This window comes from Panulirus ornatus, chromosome 12 (assembly GCF_036320965.1).
Source record: "Panulirus ornatus isolate Po-2019 chromosome 12, ASM3632096v1, whole genome shotgun sequence".
Lineage (NCBI taxonomy): Eukaryota > Metazoa > Arthropoda > Malacostraca > Decapoda > Palinuridae > Panulirus > Panulirus ornatus.
The window spans coordinates 17,674,595-17,692,247 of NC_092235.1; the positions used below are offsets into that span (position 1 = coordinate 17,674,595).

General features: G+C 40.1%; 1 protein-coding gene across 1 annotated transcript in view; it reads left to right on the top strand.

Moving 5' to 3' along the window:
• LOC139751810 (acyl-coenzyme A thioesterase 5-like) overlaps positions 1 to 17,653 on the top strand; it is a 99,420-nt gene that overhangs the window by 2,574 nt on the left and 79,193 nt on the right. The window lies entirely within an intron of this gene.

A 17,653-nucleotide genomic window follows, 5' to 3' on the forward strand; every position in this document is an offset into this window, starting at 1 on the left:
AGGATTATTTAATATTCTGATTATCATTAACTGCTGCTACGATTTCACTGTCTCTTGATTAGGATGTCTTTTATAGGCTGCAACATTCGATTAAAACATTTTGATTTTATCTATATCAATAACTTCTAAAAATAAAGATGCTGCCAAATAGAAACTGAGGTACTTTTCCGGTATGAATACGGTCCAACGCGCTGGACTGCCAGTAATGCAATTTCACTTTTGGTTGTCATTCGCGAGACGGATGTCTTTGTTAAGCTGATTTGAGGTAAGTGTTTTATCCCTTTTTTATTGATTTTTTGTTTAGAAGGCAATATTAGATAAGTATTTGGTAGGCATTGGTTCGATATGCAGAACCTTCGGGTGCAGATATATTGTACGTCTGTCAGTCTACGTAGTGGCAAGTGAGCTTGCAACTCATAAGTCTGTTTAGGCGAGCCGCTAACATCCCGCTTTTGCACTTCATTATTTCTTTCATTATTTCAGACGTTATCTTTCGTCTTGTAAGTTTTTGCTACAGTAACACCCGTCCGATTCTCCAATGATTTTAACTTCAACCTACATAACTTGTTAGAAGAATCTGCTTATGAACTGTCTCTCAGCCTCCTTTCCCAGTCTTGTTTAACTTGTTGACACCCCCAAGTGAGCTACGAACAGGAACTCCCTTCTGCGCTCGTCCGTCAAGAACTAATCCGATATTTGAATGCGGTCTTGCATGTACGGTAAGTGAGAGGCTGGGCTAGGCTATACAGCCTTCGAGTGGTTCTGATGGTTACGTGTCCTGTTCTCTTGTTCACCGATACTTGTTGTGTAATGCGGATGATATTCAACTGTCCCTTGATTTCATCAAGTAAGAGGGGACAGACATTCCAGTTGGATAAGAGGTAGATGCCATTCGCATATAGCCTCTTGCATACGACCGAAGCCCCCACTGTAATAGCCGCTCCTCTTGATATAGACCACCTTTGTGGTACTGTAGAACCTTTCCAAGTAACCTGAGCAACAGAACTCGAGCAGAAGTCTCATGTTAATTCTCTTCCCCTCCCATTTGTGTTAGTAAAGAACTCAGGAAAAAAAAAAAAACACGTTCTATACTACCACCAGACATTATGGGAGAAATCATGTGTACATGTAAATCATGACTACAAATAATTTAATGACATTAATTATCATTACAATAGCCTGCTGAAGTAGGCATGATATTTCATTGTTTTTTTCTTTGTGAATTAAAGCCCATAAAATGGAGTATTGGACGGCTGAAAATAGATCAGGTTTGGTTTTCATTCATCTTTCCCCATATGATATATATATCATTTTATTGTCTGTACTACATGGTGCTCAAAGCTAATTATCCTGCAGTTTGATGTGATACTTAGGGAGAAGCCTTCTGCTTTATTGTTCTGTTACTTCTCTTCAACAGATAACCTCTGTCACAAACCAGCAGGTCTTCAGATAACCATTATATAGACCGTTAGGTCTTCAGTACCTTGCTTTCCCAGTTATTTACATGTACTTGTCCCCCACCAAATAAGCTCGTCATCAATCATCAGGTTTTGTTACTCGGCTTCTTCAGTTAGTTTTAAGATGATTTAGATTGTGTTCTCAGTTATCTTGTGGCTGATGGTGGCTAGGATGGTCATGGGAGTACTGGTGCTGGACTCTACCTCTACACTAGCTGTTGGGTGTACTGGATTTTACGTACTCACAAGTATAACACGCTAGTGGTTGCGCAGAGGCATGCACTACTTTCACCTTATAGGGGAAGGTACGAACATTAACAGTTGTCAGGTTTCTTTAAAAATCATCGGAGGATCTAACGGTCACTTGACCACATGATCAACAGACATTACCGATCGCTCGCGAATCCAATCTTAGCATCTGTGAATATTTCAGCGTGAACGGAATGCAGACTTTCCAGAGCAGAAAGTTGAAGGGCTTTCCAGCTCAACGTGAAATTTCGTTTAAGAGATAAGACGGTTAGCCAAATACGTCCTTGACTTAAATTCGTTCAGTTTGGGATTACTTGAACAGTAGTGTCTCTCATAGTAACAAAATGTTTGTAAAACCGCGACTGAAGTAAAACAAATTATTCACTCGTGTAGAAAGTATTCGTGATTGAGGATTAACCAGTTGTCTGGAGTGCCGACATATTCACGGGGATTGTAATCCTACTACTAACAGAAACTGTTTTGATTGAGACTATATATATATATATATATATATATATATATATATATATATATATATATATATATATATATTATCCCTGGGGATAGGGGATTAAGAATACTTCCCACGTATTCCCTGCGTGTCGTAGAAGGCGACTAAAAGGGGAGGGAGCGGGGGGCTGGAAATCCTCCCCTCTCGTTTTTTTTTTTTTTAATTTTCCAAAAGAAGGAACAGAGGGGGCCAGGTGAGGATATTCCAAAAAAGGCCCAGTCCTCTGTTCCTAACGCTACCTCGCTAACGCGGGAAATGGCGAATAGTTAAAAAGAAAGAAATATATATATATATATATATATATATATATATATATATATATATATATATTTTTTTTTTTTTTTCATACTATTCGCCATTTCCCGCGATAGCGAGGTAGCGTTAAGAACAGAGGACTGGGCCTTTGAGGGAATACCCTCACCTGGCCCCCTTCTCTGTTCCTTCTTTTAGAAAAAAAAAAAAAAAAAAGAGAGGGGAGGATTTCCAGTTGTATATATATATATATATATATATATATATATATATATATATATATATATATATATATATATATATATATATATATATATATATATAGTGAAAAAGATTTTGAGTGATGGGGCCCGAACATGCAGGAGGGTGAAAGGCGTGCCAGGAATAGAGTGAATTGGAATGATGTGGTATACCGGGGTCGACGTGCTGTCAATGGATTGAACCAGGACATGTGAAGCGTCTAGGGTAAACCATGGAAAGTTCTGTGGTGCCTGGATGTGGAAAGGGAGATGTGGTTTCGGTGTATTATTACATGACAGCTAGAGACTGAGTGTGAACGAATGTGGCCTTTGTTGTCTTTTCCTAGCGCTACCTCGCGCACATGCGGGGGCAAGGGGTTGTTATTTCATGTGTGGCGGGGTGGCGATGGGATGAATAAAGGCAGACAGTATGAATTATGTACATGTGCATATATGTATATGTCTGTTTGTGTATATATATGTATACGTTGAGATGTATAGGTTTGTATATGTGCGTGTGTGGACGTATATGTATATACATGTGTATGGGGGTGGGTTGGGCCATTTCTTTCGTCTGTTTCCTTGCGCTACCTCGCAAACGCGGGAGACAGCGACAAATATATATATATATATATATATATATATATATATATATATATATATATATATATATATATATATATATATATATATATATATATATACATATATATATATATATATATATATATATATATATATATTTTTTTTTTTTAAACCATTCGCCATTTCCCGCATTAGCGAGGTAGCGCTAAGAACAGAGGACTGGGCCTTTTTGGAATATCCTCACCTGGCCCCCCTCTGTTCCTCTTTTGAAAATTAAAAAAAACTGAGAGGGAGGATTTCCAGCCCCCCGCTCCTAATAATAATAATAAAATAATAATAATAATAAAATAATAAATGAATAAAAAACAAAACAGTAAGAAAAGTTCATGAATTAGGACCATTCAGCTGAAAATAACATGTTGAAATGTTACAGAACTGAAAATTATTAAAGACCTATTAACTAGTCATGTGAGCATTTACAAGAAGTTTACCAATTCTGCCTTTATTCCGCATTAGCGAGGTAGCGCTAAGAACAGAGACTGGCCTTTTGATAATACACCTGGGCCCCTCAAAATCCTTCTTTGGAAAATTCAAACCAAACGAGACGGAGGAAGTCCAGACCTTGGACCCTCCCCTTTTAGTCGGCTTCCCAGCTAGGAATACTGGAAAGTATTAATTAACCTACCCAGGATAATATAAGTATAATAATATATAACATAATATATATATATTTTAGATAATAAAAATAATATATCATATATATATATATATATATATATATATAACGACAAAATATATATATTATATATAATAAATAATATATATTTTTACTATATTCTATATATATATCCCTGGGGATAGGGGATTAAAGATACTTCCCACGTATTCCCTGCGTGTTGTAGAAGGCGACTAAAAGGGAAGGGAGCGGGGGGCTGGAAATCCTCCCCCTCGTTTTTTTTTTTATTTTTCCAAAAGAAGGAACAGAGAAGGGGGCCAGGTGAGGTTATTCCCTCAAGGCCAGTCCTCTGTTCTTAACGCTACCTCGCTAATGCGGATGCGATGGGAATAGTATGATTATAATTTTAAAATATTTATATATTATATATATTAATAATAATATATAAATATATATATATAATATATCTTTCAAAAAAAAATACTATTTTTCTGCCATTTCCCGCATTAGCGATGGTAGCGTTAAGAAAAGAGAACTGGCCTTTGAGGAAAATATCCTCAATTCCCTTTTCCTTCTTTTGTTCCTTCTTTTGAAAAATAAAAAAAATAAAAAAATAAGAGGGGAGGTTATTTTTTCCGCCCCCCGCTCCCTCCCCTTTTTTGTCGCCTTCTACGACACGCAGGGAAAAACTGGGAAGTATTTTTTTCCCCTATCCCCAGGGATAATATATATAATATATATATATATATATATATATCATATATATATATATATTTTATATAATATATATATTTATATATATATATATTTTTTTTTTTTTTTTTTTTTATACTTTGTCGCTGTCTCCCGCGTTTGCGAGGTAGCGCAAGGAAACAGACGAAAGAAATGGCCCAACCCCCCCCCCCCCATACACATGTACATACACACGTCCACACTCGCAAATACACATACCTACACAGCTTTCCATGGTTTACACCCAGACGCTTCACATGCCTTGATTCAATCCACTGACAGCACGTCAACCCTGTATACCACATGACTCCAATTCACTCTATTCCTTGCCCTCCTTTCACCCTCCTGCATGTTCAGGCCCCGATCACACAAAATCTTTTTCACTCCATCTTTCCACCTCCAATTTGGTCTCCCTCTTCTCCTCGTTCCCTCCACCTCCGACACATATATCCTCTTGGTCAATCTCTCCTCACTCATTCTCTCCATGTGCCCAAACCATTTCAAAACACCCTCTTCTGCTCTCTCAACCACGCTCTTTTTATTTCCACACATCTCTCTTACCCTTACGTTACTTACTCGATCAAACCACCTCACACCACACATTGTCCTCAAACGTCTCATTTCCAGCACATCCATCCTCCTGCGCACATCTCTATCCATAGCCCACGCCTCGCAACCATACAACATTGTTGGAACCACTATTCCCTCAAACATACCCATTTTCGCTTTCCGAGATAATGTTCTCGACTTCCACACATTTTTCAAGGCTCCCAAAATTTTCGCCCCCTCCCCCACCCTATGATCCACTTCCGCTTCCATGGTTCCATCCGCTGACAGATCCACTCCCAGATATCTAAAACAATTCACTTCCTCCAGTTTTTCTCCATTCAAACTCACCTCCCAATTGACTTGACCCTCACCCCTACTGTACCTAATAACCTTGCTCTTATTCTTTCAAACTATTCGCCATTTCCCGCGTTAGCGAGGTAGCGTTAAGAACAGAGAACTGGGTCTTTGAGGGAATATCCTCACCTGGCCCCCTTCTCTGTTCCTTCTTTTGGAAAATTAAAAAAAAAAAATGATGGAAGAGGGGAGGATTTCCAGCCCCCCGCTCCCTCCCCTTTTAGTCGCCTTCTACGACACGCAGGGAATACGTGGGAAGTATTCTTTCCCCTCTATCCCCAGGGATAATATATATATATATATATATATATATATATATATATATATATATATATATATATATATATATATATATATATATATATATATATATATGGTGAGAGTAAGTGAGCTTGGGAAGGAGACTTGTGTGAGGAAGTACCAGGAGAGACTGAGTACAGAATGGAAAAAGGTGAGAACAATGGAAGTAAGGGGAGTGGGGGAGGAATGGGATGTATTTAGGGAATCAGTGATGGATTGCGCAAAAGATGCTTGTGGCATGAGAAGAGTGGGAGGTGGGTTGATTAGAAAGGGTAGTGAGTGGTGGGATGAAGAAGTAAGAGTATTAGTGAAAGAGAAGAGAGAGGCATTTGGACGATTTTTGCAGGGAAAAAATGAAATTGAGTGGGAGACGTATAAAAGAAAGAGACAGGAGGTCAAGAGAAAGGTGCAAGAGGTGAAAAAGAGGGCAAATGAGAGTTGGGGTGAGAGAGTATCAGTAAATTTTAGGGAGAATAAAAAGATGTTCTGGAAGGAGGTAAATAAAGTGCGTAAGACAAGGGAGCAAATGGGAACTTCAGTGAAGGGCGCAAATGGGGAGGTGATAACAAGTAGTGGTGATGTGAGAAGGAGATGGAGTGAGTATTTTGAAGGTTTGTTGAATGTGTTTGATGATAGAGTGGCAGATATAGGGTGTTTTAGTCGAGGTGGTGTGCAAAGTGCGAGGGTTAGGGAAAATGAGTTGGTAAACAGAGAAGAGGTAGTAAAAGCTTTGCGGAAGATGAAAGCCGGCAAGGCAGCAGGTTTGGATGGTATTGCAGTGGAATTTATTAAAAAAGGGGGTGACTGTATTGTTGACTGGTTGGTAAGGTTATTTAATGTATGTATGACTCATGGTGAGGTGCCTGAGGATTGGCGGAATGCGTGCATAGTGCCATTGTACAAAGGCAAAGGGGATAAGAGTGAGTGCTCAAATTACAGAGGTATAAGTTTATTGAGTATTCCTGGCAAATTATATGGGAGGGTATTGATTGAGAGGGTGAAGGCATGTACAGAGCATCAGATTGGGGAAGAGCAGTGTGGTTTCAGAAGTGGTAGAGGATGTGTGGATCAGGTGTTTGCTTTGAAGAATGTATGTGAGAAATACTTAGAAAAGCAAATGGATTTGTATGTAGCATTTATGGATCTGGAGAAGGCATATGATAGAGTTGATAGAGATGCTCTGTGGAAGGTATTATGAATATATGGTGTGGGAGGCAAGTTGTTAGAAGCAGTGAAAAGTTTTTATCGAGGATGTAAGGCATGTGTACGTGTAGGAAGAGAGGAAAGTGATTGGTTCTCAGTGAATGTAGGTTTGCGGCAGGGGTGTGTGATGTCTCCATGGTTGTTTAATTTGTTTATGGATGGGGTTGTTAGGGAGGTGAATGCAAGAGTTTTGGAAAGAGGGGCAAGTATGAAGTCTGTTGGGGATGAGAGAGCGTGGGAAATGTGTCAGTTGTTGTTCGCTGATGATACAGCGCTGGTGGCTGATTCATGTGAGAAACTGCAGAAGCTGGTGACTGAGTTTGATAAAGTGTGTGAAAGAAGAAAGTTAAGAGTAAATGTGAATAAGAGCAAGGTTATTAGGTACAGTAGGGTTGAGGGTCAATTCAATTGGGAGGTGAGTTTGAATGGAGAAAAACTGGAGGAAGTGAATTGTTTTAGATATCTGGGAGTGGATCTGTCAGCGGATGGAACCATGGAAGCGGAAGTGCATCATAGGGTGGGGGAGGGGGCGAAAATTCTGGGAGCCTTGAAGAATGTGTGGAAGTCGAGAACATTATCTCGGAAAGCAAAAATGGGTATGTTTGAAGGAATAGTGGTTCCAACAATGTTGTATGGTTGCGAGGCGTGTGCTATGGATAGAGTTGTGCGCAGGAGGATGGATGTGCTGGAAATGAGATGTTTGAGGACAATGTGTGGTGTGAGGTGGTTTGATCGAGTAAGTAACGTAAGGGTAAGAGAGATGTGTGGAAATAAAAAGAGCGTGGTTGAGAGAGCAGAAGAGGGTGTTTTGAAATGGTTTGGGCACATGGAGAGAATGAGTGAGGAAAGATTGACCAAGAGGATATATGTGTCGGAGGTGGAGGGAACGAGGAGAAGTGGGAGACCAAATTGGAGGTGGAAAGATGGAGTGAAAAAGATTTTGTGTGATCGGGGCCTGAACATGCAGGAGGGTGAAAGGAGGGCAAAGAATAGAGTGAATTGGAGCGATGTGGTATACCGGGGTTGACGTGCTGTCAGTGGATTGAATCAAGGCATGTGTATGGGGGTGGGTTGGGCCATTTCTTTCGTATGTTTCCTTGCGCTACCTCGCAAACGCGGGAGACAGCGACAAAGCAAAAAAAAAAAAAAAAAAAAAAAAATATATATATATATATATATATATATATATATATATATATATATATATATATATATATATATATATATATATATATATATATATATATATATATACGTTGAGATGTATAGGTATGTATATTTGCGTGTGTGGACGTGTATGTATATACATGTGTATGTGGGTGGGATGAGCCAGTCTTTCGTCTGTTTCCTTGCGCTATCTCGCTAACGCGGGAGACAGCGACAAAGCAAAATAAATAGAATAAATAAATCTTAATATCATCGCCAGAGATTAGTATCCAAAAAAGAAAAAAAAAATGTGGGAACGTTTTATCAGTCAGGAGGGCACGACGAGTGGCAGGTGTGAGGTACAAAGATATATAAAACAGGTGACACGTTGCAGTCGTCCATATGATTATCTCGCGTCATGGCCCAGTCGGCGCTGCTCCGCTCCTCAACCTGCCTCTGTCGCCGTTTAGTGCGCACCGCAATGTACCGGCGGCTGGGCGGTCAGTTTATGGGCGTCACGGGTGTGAACGGCCAGGGAATAGGCGGCCGCGCCTTACCTTATGGGCCACTGATCTACCTCACCAATGGACGACCATTGAGCAGCAGCAGCAACAACATTGTTAATGTTACCGTCACTCCCCAGCACGGTAAGTGACCGGAACACTCCAGACCGACGTAAATACACCCTGGATGGTGTCTAGCATTACCAACACCACAGTTATAACACTGCACATTAGATAATGGACAGTGTCTACTATGGGGACAGTGTTCTGTATTATCCTGAACATAGATAAGCACACTGGTAGTTCGCCCAGTACAGTAAGTAGTCTGTGGACAGTGATACTACCCCATCACAGTAAATATTCTGGATAATATCTGGAAGTGTCCCCAGAACCATAAATATTCCCTGGACAGTGAAGAGTGATACTGTCCAGCGCAAGACAGGTACACCAGTAGGTGTAAGGGGCCAACATGACCACCAATACTGTGGGAATACTATCTCACGATACCTTAGCTCAGTAAGTACTTCGTGGCAAACGCTTGAGATTTCATGAACTATCCAGCACGGTAAATAGTCTAAAGACCGGGTAAGTACTGTACACACTGGTGCCATGATACTATCCTGAGTTTGTACGTACTCGCTCTGGTAATATGCCCTTCTTCGTAAGTACTCTAAACAGTGGTACTATCCACATCATGGAAATTACTCTAAACTGAAACTATCCCCAGAATGGTAAGTACACTAAACATTGTTACTATCCCCAGCATGGTAAGTACACAAAACACTGGTACTATACACAGCATGGTAGGTACACAAAACACTGGTACTATCTCCAGCATGGTAAGTACACAAAACATTGTCACTATCCCCAGCATGGTAATACACAAAACACTGGTACTATCCCAGCATGGTAAGTACACAAAACACTGGTACTATCCACGGTATGGTAAGTACACAAAACATTGTCACTATCCCCAGAATGGTTGGTAAGTACACAAAAGTGGTACCATCCCCAGCACGGTAACTACACAAAACACGGGTACCATCCTCAGCATGGTAAGTACACAAAAGTGTTACTATCCCCAGCATGGTAAGTACACAAAACACTGGTACTATCCCCAGCATGGTAAGTACACAAAACACTGGTACTATCCCCAGAATGGTAAGTACACTAAACATTGTTGCTATCCCCAGCATGGTAAGTACACAAAACACTGGTACTCTCCCCAGCATGGTAAGTACACAAAACACTGGTACTATTCCCAGCATGGTAAGTACACATAAGTGGTACTATTCCCAGCATTGTAAGTACACATAAGTGGTACTATTCCCAGCATGGTAAGTACACATAAGAGGTACTATTCCCAGCATGGTAAGTACACATAAGTGGTACTATTCCCAGCTTGGTAAGTACACAAAACACTGGTACTATTCCCACATGGTAAGTACACAAGTGGTACTATCCCCAGCATGGTAAGTACACAAAACACTGGCACTATCCCCAGCGTGGTAATACACAAGACACTAGTACTATTCCCAGCATGGTAAGTACACATAAGTGGTACTATTCCCAGCATGGTAAGTACACATAAGTGGTACTATTCCCAGCATGGTAAGTACACATAAGTGGTACTATTCCCAGCATGGTAAGTACACATAAGTGGATAAGTGGTACTGTTCCCAGCATGGTAAGTACACAAAACACTGGTACTATTCCCAGCATGGTAAGTACACATAAGTGGTACTATTCCCAGCATTGTAAGTACACATAAGTGGTACTATTCCCAGCATGGTAAATACAAAAAATTGGGACTTCCCCGCATGGAATACACAAAAGTGACCATTCCCACATTAATACAAAAATGGGACATTCCCCCCGATGGAAAAAACATAAAAGTCCTTCCCAGCATGGTAAGTAACAAAAATGGACATCCCAGAAAAGGGAGGGAAAACAAATTTGGGACATCCCAGCATGGTAATACACAAAAGTGTCCATTTCCCCCAGGTAAGTAACAAAAATTTTTTACTATCCCAGCATGGTAAGTAAAAAAAACATGGTACTTTCCCCAGCATGGTAATTACCCAAAATTACTTCCCCCCGCTGGTAAGTACACAAAAATGGACCATCCCAGCATGGTAATTTTTACCAAAAAAGGGCTATCCCCGCATGGTAAGTACCAAAAATTTTTTTCTATCCCAAACTGGTAAGGGGCAAAAAAATGGTATATCCCACATGGAAGTACACAAATGTTTTCATTCCCCCATGGAAATACACAAAAATTGTTATTCCCAGATGAAAATACACAAAAATGGTATTTTCCCCCCCGGAAATACACAAAACTTTTTTATTTCCCCCGATGGTAAAGTACACAAAAATGGTTTTTATTCCCCGATGGTAAAATACACAAAAAGGTACTATTCCCGCAGGTAATAACAAAAAGTTACTTTTTCCAGCATGGTAAGTACACAAAAGTGGTTTTTCCCCCCCCCTGGCATACATGGAAGTACACAAATTTTTAATCCCAGCATGGAAGTCCCCCAAAAAATTTAACCATCCAGCTGAAAAATACCAAAACAATGGTTACTTTCCCCAACATGTAAATACCAAAAAGGGACCATCCCCCCAGGTAAATCCCCCAAAATTGTACTCCCCCCCCCATGGTAAGTACAAAAAAATTTTTTTTCATCCCTAGCAGGTAAGTACAAAAAAATGGGACCAACCCCAGCATGGAAGTACATAAACATTGTACTTTCCCGCAGGTAATAACCCCAAAAAATTGTACCATCCCAGCAGGTAAGTACAAAAAACATGACTACCCCAGCATGGTAAGTACCCAAAAAATGGTACCCATCCAGAGGTAAGTACTTAAACTTGTTACTTTTCCCAAAAAGTAAGTACACAAAATGGTACCACCCCATGTTTAACAAAAAGTGTACTATCCCCTTTTGGAAGTACAACAAAACACTGGTACTATTACATGTAATACCAAACATTTTTTCATCCCCGCATGGAAAAAAATTTTAAAAAGGGGCCCCTCCCCCCATGGGGAATAACAAAAGTGGTTCCATCAACATGGTAAGGACACAAAACCTGGTATACCCCCACATGGTAAGTAACAAAAAAAATGTCTATCCCCACATGGCTGAAAAACAAAAAGTTTCATTTCCCCCGCATGGGAAGTCCACAAAACATTTCATAAACCCAGAATGGAAGTCACAAAATTTGGGACCTTTCCCCCGTTTTTAAGTACCAAAAAAAATTGTTTCTTTCCCCCCGCATGGTAAGTAACAAAAAATTGTTATATCCCCGCTGGTAAGTACACAAAAAGTTATATTCCCCATGGAAGTACACAAAACATGTACATCCCCCGCATGGGAAGACACAAAAGTGGTACCATCCCAGCATGGTAAATAACCAAAATTTTTACTTTTTCCCGCATGTAATACACAAAAGTGGACCACCCAGATGGTGTACACAAAACTTGTTTAAGGGCCCCCTGGTAAATACACAAAAGTGGGACCAACCCCCGCTGGTAGTACCAAAATTATATTCCCAAAAGTAAGTACCAAAAAGGGACCATCCCACATGGGAAGACCAAAAAATTGAAAATTTTCCCCCATGGTAAGAAAAAAGTGGTACCCCCCCCCAGCATGGGAATACACAAAACATGTTTTCTACCCCCCCAAAAGTAAAATACACAAAGGGTACCACCCCAGCAAATTAAGTACCAAAACTTGTTATTTCCCGCAGTAGGGGAACACAAAAATGTACCATCCCACATGTAATACACAAAAATTGTTACTATCCCAAGATGGTGTACCCCAAAAATGGTACATCCCCCGAGGTAGGGAAAAAACATTGTTACTATCCCCGATGGGAAATCACAAAACAGGTATATTCCCCGCATGTAATACACAAAAAATTTCCTTTCCCAGCATGGTAAGTACACAAAGTGTTTTTATCCCAAAATGGTAAGTAAACAAAATGGTCTATTCCCCGCATGGTAAATACACAATTTTGGGGCATCTCCACATGGTAAACAAAAATGTTTCTATCCCCAAAGGGTTTTCCCCAAAACAGGTTTATATCCCCAATTTGGGAAGTAACCCAAAAATTCCCTCCCCAGATTTTTAAGTACCAAAACACGGTACTATCCCCAGCATGGAATACAAAAAAAGTTTTCCCCCTTCCCCCCATGGTAAGTACACAAAACATGGTACTATCCCAGCATGTAATACCAAAAATTTTTATCCCAGCATGGTAATAAAAAAAGGTACTATCCCCCCCAGGGGTCACCAAAAAATTTTCCAAACCCAACGGTAAGTAAACAAACATGTTTCTATCCCCAGCATGGTAAGTACACAAAACTTTTTTACTATCCCGTTGTAAGTCACAAAAAATGGTACTATCCCCGCATGGTAAGTCACAAAAAAGGATATCCCAGCATGGTAAGACACTAAACATGGGAATTTCCCCCGCATGGTAAGTACCAAAAAAAGGTTTCATCCCAGCATGGTAAGTCACAAAATTTTTACTATCCCCGCATGGGGAATCACAAAAGTGGGCCATTCCCAGCAGGGGAATAAAAAAAAATGGTACATCCCAGCATGGTAATACACAAAAAGGACATCCCAGCAGGTAATACAAAAAAAATGGTACATTCCCCCAAAGGTAAGAAAAAAAGTGGTCTATTCCAGATGAAAACAAAATGTACATTTCCAGCGGGGAAAAACAAAAAAAGTGTTTTCATTCCCCGCAGGTAAGTACACAAATGGTCATCCCCCGCATGGTAAGTACACAAACCCCTGGTTTCCATCCAGCATGGGAAATACACAAAATGGTATATTTTCCCAAAATGGTTAAAATAACCCCCTTGTATATTCCCAGAGGTTAAATACACAAATGGTTTTTATTTCCCGCATGGTAAAAACCAAAGTGGGACATTCCCAGCTGGTAATACACAAAAAGGGGACTATTCCCACTGGAAGTACACAAAGTGGTACCATTCCCAGCATGGTAAATACACAAAATGTACTTTTCCCCGCAGGTAAACAAAAAATTGCCCATTCCCCCGCAGGTAAACAAAAAAAATGGTATATTCCCACATGGTAAAAAACACAAAGTGGTACCTTTCCCCGCAGGTAAGTACCAAAAAATGGTACTATTCCCCGCATGGAAGTCATAAAAGGTACTTTTCCCAGCATGGTAAGTACACAAAATGGTACTATTCCCCCAAGGGGAAATCACAAAAACTGGGACATCCCAGCATGGTAAGTAACAAAAATGTACCATCCCAGCTGGTAATACACAAAATTGACATTCCCAGCTGGTAAATAACCAAAATTGGTTTTATTCCCAGCATGGAAGTACACAAAACGGGTTCTATTCCCAGCATGGAAAATACCAAAACATGGGACTAAACCCCAGCAGGTAAGACACAAAATGGACTATTCCCCCATGGTAATACACAAAAATTTTACTTTCCCCGCATGGTAATACACAAAAGTGTACCATTCCCAGCATGTAAGTACACAAAAGTGGTACCATCCCAGCATGGTAAGTACACAAAACATTGTTACTATTCCCAGCATGGTAAGTACACAATAAGTGGTACTATTCCCAACATGGTAAGTACACATAAGTGGTACTATTCCCTGCATGGTAAGTACACAAAATGGTACTATCCCCAGCATGGTAAGTACACAAAAGTGGTACTATTCCCTGCATGGTAAGTACACTAAACATTGTTACTATCCCCAGCATGATAAGTACACAAAAGTGGTACTATTCCCAGGATAGTAAGTACACATAAGTGGTACTATTCCAGCATGGTAAGTACACAAAACATTGTTACTATCCCAAGCATGGTAAGTACACATAAGTGGTACTATTCCAGCATGGTAAGTACACAAAACATTGTTAGTATCCCCAGCATGGTAATACACAAAAGTGGTACCATTCCCAGCATGGTAAGTACACAAAACATTGTTAGTATCCCCAGCATGGTAATACACAAAAGTGTACCATTCCCAGCATGATAAGTACACAAAAGTGGTACTATTCCCTGCATGGTAAGTACACATAAGTGGTACTATTCCAGCATGGTAAGTACACAAAAGTGGTACCATCCCAGCATGGTAAGTACACAAAACATTGTCACTATCCCCAGCATGGTAAGTACACTAAACATTGTTACTATCCCCAGCATGGTAAGTACACATAAGTGGTACTATTCCCTGCATGGTAAGTACACAAAAGTGTACCATTCCCAGCATGGTAATACACAAAAGTGGTACTATTCCCAACATGGTAAGTACACAAAAGTGGTACCATTCCCAGCATGGTAATACACAAAAGTGGTACCATCCCTAGCATGGTAAGTACACATAAGTGGTACTATTCCAGCATGGTAAGTACACATAAGTGGTACTATTCCCAGCATGGTAAGTACACATAAGTGGTACTATTCCCACATGGTAAGTACACAAAACACTGGTACTATTCCCAGCATGGTAATACACAAAAGTGGTACTATTCCCACATGGTAAGTACACAAAAGTGGTACCATTCCCAGCATGATAAGTACACAAAAGTGTACCATTCCCAGCATGGTAAGTACACAAAAGTGGTACTATTCCCTGCATGGTAAGTACACAAAACATTGTCACTATCCCCAGCATGTAAGTACACAAAAGTGTACCATTCCCAGCATGGTAGTACACAAAACATTGTTAGTATCCCCAGCATGGTAAGTACAACAAAAGTGGTACCATCCCAGCATGGTAAGTACACAAAAGTGGTACCATCCCCAGCATGGTAAGTACAGAAAACATTATTACTTTCCCTAGCATGGTAAGTACACAAAACACTGGTACTATCCCCAGCATGGTAAGTACACAAAAGTGGTACTATTCCCACATGGTAAGTACACATAAGTGGTACTATTCCCACATGGTAAGTACACAAAAGTGGTACTATTCCCAACATGGTAAGTACACAAAAGTGGTACTATTCCAGCATGGTAAGTACAACAAAACACTGGTACTATCTCCAGCATGGTAAGTACACAAAAGTGGTACTATTCCAGCATGGTAAGTAACACATAAGTGGTACTATTCCCAGCATGGTAATACACAAAAGTGGTACTATTCCCAACATGGTAAGTACACAAAAGTGGTACTATTCCAGCATGTAAGTACACAAAAGTGGTACTATTCCCACATGGTAAGTACACATAAGTGGTACTATTCCCAGGATAGTAAGTACACATAAGTGGTACTATTCCCTGCATGGTAAGTACACAAAAGTGTACCATTCCCAGCATGATAAGTACACAAAAGTGGTACCATCCCTAGCATGGTAAGTACACAAAAGTGGTACTATTCCAGCATGGTAAGTACACATAAGTGGTACTATTCCAGCATGGTAAGTACACATAAGTGGTACTATTCCCAGGATAGTAAGTACACATAAGTGGTACTATTCCCACATGGTAAGTACACAAAAGTGGTACTATTCCCAGCATGGTAAGTACACAAAACACTGGTACTATCTCCAGCATGGTAGTACACAAAACATTGTTACTATCCCAAGCATGGTAAGTACACAAAAGTGGTACTATTCCCAGCATGGAAGTACACAAAACATTGTTAGTATCCCCAGCATGGTAAGTAACACAAAAGTGGTACTATTCCCAGGATAGTAAGTACACATAAGTGGTACTATTCCCAGCATGGTAATACACAAAAGTGGTACTATTCCAGCATGGTAAGTACACATAAGTGGTACTATTCCAGCATGGTAATACACAAAAGTGTACCATTCCCAGCATGGTAAGTACACAAAAGTGTACCATTCCCAGCATGGTAAGTAACACAAAAGTGGTACTATTCCCACATGGTAAGTACACAAAAGTGGTACTATTCCAGCATGGTAAGTACACATAAGTGGTACTATTCCCACATGGTAAGTACACAAAACACTGGTACTATCCCCAGCATGGTAAGTACAACAAAAGTGGTACCATCCCAGCATGGTAAGTAACACAAAAGTGGTACTATTCCCTGCATGGTAAGTACACAAAAGTGGTACTATTCCCACATGGTAAGTACACAAAAGTGGTACTATTCCCTGCATGGTAAGTACACATAAGTGGTACTATTCCCTGCATGGTAAGTACACATAAGTGGTACTATTCCCAGCATGGAAGTACACAAAACATTGTTAGTATCCCCAGCATGGTAAGTAACACATAAGTGGTACTATTCCAGCATGGTAAGTACACAAAAGTGGTACTATTCCAGCATGGTAAGTAACACAAAAGTGGTACTATTCCCAGCATGGTAATACACAAAAGTGGTACCATCCCAGCATGGTAAGTACACAAAACATTGTTAGTATCCCCAGCATGGTAAGTACACAAAACATTGTTACTATCCCCAGCATGGTAAGTAACACATAAGTGGTACTATTCCAGCATGGTAAGTACACAAAAGTGGTACTATTCCAGCATGGTAAGTACGCAAAACATTGTTACTATCCCCAGCATGATAAGTACACAAAAGTGGTACTATCCCCAGCATGTAAGTACACAAAAGTGGTACTATTCCAGCATGGTAATACACAAAAGTGTACCATTCCCAGCATGATAAGTACACAAAAGTGGTACTATTCCAGCATGGTAAGTACACAAAAGTGGTACTATTCCAGCATGGTAAGTACACAAAATGGTACTATTCCCAGCATGGTAAGTACACAAAAGTGGTACTATTCCAGCATGGTAAGTAACACAAAAGTGGTACTATTCCAGCATGGTAAGTACACAAAAAATGGTGACTGTATTGTTAACTGGTTGGTAAGGTTATTTAATGTATGTATGACTCATGGTGAGGTGCCTG